This window comes from Anomaloglossus baeobatrachus, unplaced genomic scaffold (assembly GCF_048569485.1).
Source record: "Anomaloglossus baeobatrachus isolate aAnoBae1 unplaced genomic scaffold, aAnoBae1.hap1 Scaffold_196, whole genome shotgun sequence".
Classification (NCBI taxonomy): domain Eukaryota; kingdom Metazoa; phylum Chordata; class Amphibia; order Anura; family Aromobatidae; genus Anomaloglossus; species Anomaloglossus baeobatrachus.
Window position 1 is genome coordinate 242,975 of NW_027441966.1, and position 4,964 is coordinate 247,938.

At 45.7% G+C, this 4,964-nt stretch overlaps 1 pseudogene; it reads right to left on the reverse strand.

Moving 5' to 3' along the window:
* Positions 1-4,215: 4,215 nt before the first annotated feature.
* LOC142260817 (U2 spliceosomal RNA) lies at positions 4,216-4,422 on the reverse strand (annotated as a pseudogene).
* Positions 4,423-4,964: the final 542 nt, after the last annotated feature.

Sequence of the window (4,964 nt, forward strand, 5' to 3'; positions counted from 1 at the left end):
TACCACTGGAAGAGCGGAACCTGTGGCTGGAGAAGCTACCTGACCTGGTCGATATGTACAACAACATCCCTTCCAGCTCTACGAAATGCACTCCAGCATACCTGATGAGAGCTCGTCCCGGCCGGCTACCAGTGGATCTGGAAATGGGCTTGGAAGCTTCAGAAGCACTCCTGTCGACAGCTGAATGGGACACTCGGCGGAGGACACAGTACCGACAGGTCCAGGAGTATGTTGAAAAGAACTTGTGCCGGAGTCGGGGACAACAGGAGCAGTGCTTCAACAAGAAGGCGCCTGCCGGTTCCTTCCAACCTGGGGATGTAGTGCTGAAGCGGAAAAGAAGGGCCCACAAGCTGGATGATCAATGGGAAAAAACCCCGTATGTAGTCCAGCCCACAGGATGGGAGAATGGGAAGGCCTACCAGATCAGCCGTGACCAGGGGGGGACTTTGGCCACGGTTTCCCGAGACCACCTGAAGAAGTGCCCACCAGCATTGAGAGTAGCGGATGAGGCTCCAGTTCCCAGTCCAGTGGAGAAGGAAAAAGAGGTAATCCACACCATGATGGGTGATTTTCCAGCAGACTGGCCTACACAGAACGGTGCGGTGATCCTTCCAGTGATACTGTTCCCACAACCCGTGGATGAAGAAATGATGGAAACGGTTAACCGCGAGCCAGTGCCCAGGGATGTACCTGTACCCAGCTCCCCTACGCCTCCGCCTGCCCCACATGATAGCAGGGAGGAGGAACTGACTGTTCCCTCTGCCCCACTGCCTGTCACCACTGACACCGGACCCCGAAGGTCCACTCGCTCCAACCTAGGTAGACCCCCACTTAGGTACAGGGAAACTACTCTTTAAAAGGGGGGGGCTTTATGTGTTGAGTGTACCAGTTTGAAAGTTTTAAATGATAAGTAAAGATGATCAACCTCTATAAATCACTTGTAAGGCTACATCTGGAATATGGGAACCAGTTTTGGGCTCCACATTTTAAAAAGGACATTCAGAAGTTAGAGTCAGTTCAAAGGTGGGCAACTAGACTACTACAAGGAATGGAAGGCCTCCCATATGAAGACAAGTTGAAAAAGTTATTAAGTGATCATTGGCTGCAATGGGGCTTTCTGGCTGGTGCCAGCCTCTCTTCTTAGCACACAGGAACCACAATCCCTACACCATGCTTCAATGGATTCTCTCATCCCAGCCCAGTAAAACTACATATTTTACACAGTCATAAGCAGCCCATGGGCATTCACCTGCATTCAAACCAATAACAGCTCATAGACCAGACAATCCATCTACCACTGGACCAAAGACAGGAAGTTAAATCCACTGCCTGCGGTAACCAACTTAATCCTATAGGCTACTCACACAACAAACCCAACAGAAAGGAAAAAAACATGGCTTCGATTATCCATCCAATGAAAACGCATAACCATTGTGAGCCATTGGACAATGCAATTGGACACATGGTGACATGGTGCACGGCCCAATGAATCAAGTCTTTACTTCATATTCACGGTTTAAGCCCTTGGGTTCTAATGTGCCCAGAGTACATATCCAGAAAGATTCTCTTTCTTTGAGCTAAACACAAGTCAACAATACATTGTAAGCAGATTCTATTACCAGTCCCACACCATTTTGTGACGCATAATCACACAGTGATCCAATTAAGATTCCAAGTCATCGAACATGTCCAAGCCATACGTAGAGGAGGCAATAGAATTAGGAAGCTCAAAGAAAGGGAATCTTTCTGGATATATACTCTGGGCACATTGGAACCCAAAGGCTTTAACCATGAATATGAAGTACAGACTTGATTCATTGGGCCATGCATGGACATAATGGACATAATTCTAATAGGCAGGACAGGTAATAAGGAGCACAAGGGATATGCTAAAATGTGTTGTGTGACAAGACAGACACAGGAAAGGAGATGATAACAGGTGTAGGGACCAACAAGGTGAGACAAGGGGTATCAGGATAGGGTCAAGTAGGTATGAATGTAGTAATGGGGCAGGCATAGAGAATTGTATGCGAATGTGAATTACAATAAGTCACTAAGGAAAGGAATATGTGAGTGTGTGCCTAATGTAAACTAATATTGTACTGGCAAAATTATAGATGGAAAGGGAGAAGGGGAGAGGGGAGAGAGGAGGCTGTAATTGACTACAAGGGTATGAGTTATGAGTGATCATAGGGATAGTGCTACATAAGTGGAAATACCTATGGAGGACCGGATGTGTAAGCGCATACCTTATACAAACCTATAGAGTGCTGATGGGTGAGAGTGTGATGTTAGATATAAGACATCCTATAGTGAATAGTGAGCCGTAATCAAGTGCAACAGGGATATTTCACGTGACTATGGGAACCTGGAAGGTAAAGAAAGGGGAGAAAAAACTGTTAGACAAGGTAATCAGACAAACATGACAAATAAAAAACAAGGAAGAATGGAACTCCATACATACTGGAGCCATATATAGTGTGAACACGAAAAAGAACCGGGCGTTAGAAAAAATGTGCACGGCCCAATGAATCAAGTCGGTTCTTCATATTCATGGTTTAAGCCCTTGGGTTCCAACGTGCCCAGAGTATATATCCAGAAAGATTCCCTTTCTTTGAGCTTCCTAATTCTATCGCCTCCTCTGCGTATGGCTGGGACATGTTCGATGACTTGGAATCTTAATTGGGCCACTGTGCGATTATGCGTCACAAAATGGTGTGGGACTGGTAATAGAATCTGCTTACAACGTATTGTTGACTTGTGCTTAGCACAAAGAAAGGGAATCTTTCTGGATATGTACTCTGGACACATTAGAACCCAAGGGCTTAAACCGTGAATATGAAGTACAGACTTGATTCATTGGGCCGTGCACCATGTCACCATGTGTGCAATTGCATTGTCCAATGGCTCACAATGGTTATGCGTTTTCATTGGATGGATAATCGAAGCCATGTTTTTTTCCTTTCTCTTGGGTTTGTTGTGTGAGTAGACTATAGGATTAAGTTAGTTACCGCAGGCAGTGGATTTAGCTTCCTGTCTTTGGTGCAGTGGTAGATTGATTGTTTGGTCTATGAGCTGTTATGGGTTTTAATCCAGGTGAATGCCCATGGGCTGCTTATAACTGTGTGAAATATGTAGTTTTACTGGGCTGGGATGAGAGAATCCATCGAAGCATGGTGTAGGGATTGTGGTTCCTGTGTGCTAAGAAGAAAGGCTGGCACCAGCCAGAAAGCCCCATTACAGCCAATAATCAACCGCTAGCCGCTGGAACTCGTTGCTCTAGATCATGTCAAACTCACACCAAGCAGGAATAGATACATTAGCCCACCATCCCACCCAAAGAGCAACTTCTGCTGCGCAGCTGGCTTTCTAGGCAGCAGCGCTATCGTGATGTCAGCGGGGGACATTGTGACAAGCCAGTGTTCCGTCACTTCATGTTGTGCACTGTTCAAACGGAAAATACATCAACAGGCAGACTACAGAAAAGCTTACTAACAAAGGTTAGAGAGGGGCTTTCTCAGAGGGCTTTTTACAGTTTGTCTATTCCCAATTAGCCGTTTAAGTATGCTTAATGAAAGTACTAATTCTTTCATAGGCCGCCCATTCTTAGTATTTGACGTTCCTTATATTGCGGTATCAGGCTTCGCAGCAGGTTGCAAAACATTCATCACCCATGACTGTCCCCAATTGGGCTCAGAAGCTAAATGTCTATCATGACCTCTCTTTTTGAAAGTCCAAGAGCAAGCAAACTCTTCCTCCAGGAGAGGGAGCCAACAGATCACTAAAGACATCATCATTGCTCAAAGAAAACACCGAAAAACAATGGAAGCTTTAATTGGAGTGGAATCTGATAGACAGCACCTGATGCCAAGTCTGCATCTTCTAACACCTGCAGTCACTGCAGCAGCTGAATCCAATGTGTCCAAAAGGGATCTATTCTATTCAATTGCAAATGATCTAGATAAGACTGAGAATAAGATACTGCACGGGACATAGCAGAGTTGGTCAAGTTGAGTGGAGATGAGTTTGCTATTTGGCACAGCTTTTGCATCAATAAAGCAAGTAAAAGGTGTGAAAGATAAAAAAAAGGGTGAAAGTGTGAAAAGTGAATTGGCCAAATTGAGGTGCATATAAAGTTTTTGCTTTCTTTCAATTCACTAATGGGGCTCATTTGAATCAGGTGAATTGAGTTCTGCTTTTGGAAACTGGGTTAAGAAGGGGTGCACCGGTCCTGGAGGTACTGCAATACCAGGTCAATGCGTGGAGTGGACAGAGCAAGATTTTTTCCATCTCCTTGTTCTAAAAATCCATTTAATATATGGTCCCCAGAGAGGGGACGTATCAGATATTAAACTGATAAGAACAGATTTAATTTTTTTTTTTTTCTGTTTATCAGTAGGACTTCAAAATAACAAAGGTGATCGCCTCCCGTTGCCTGGGAACCGTCCAGGCACAAGAGGGCTATGTGTCACCAGAAGGCGCACACACTTCCTCAAGGCCGGCAGACGTGCAATCCCAGGCACCTTCCAGTACCGACCAAGGTAGCGTCCTCCGAAACTACACTTGATCTTAGCCAAAAGGCCGAGAAGCTATAACCCGAATTGGTTACGGCCTTGAGTGGCACCCTGGCCTATACCGGACACATCTTAGGGAGAGGGAGACAAACCCACGCCTACAGAAGACATTTTGTCACCCAAGCCAACCCTTGAAAAGGCTGTTTTGCAGAGCAAAAACAAGAAGAATGATGCTTTTTGCAGCCGCCGCCCACTGCAATTAATCTGAATAACTCCTCCTCCTCCAAGCACCTCCCCTCCCCCTTGCAGTCTTTCCAATTCATGATACAAAAAGACGGACGGACAGGACAGGACAGGACAGGCTGCCTGACTTTCCGTCACTGCCACCCTTTGCCATCCTTGCCCGTAGAAAGCCCTTTCATCATCCCCAAACCCTAATCTTTTCCCTTC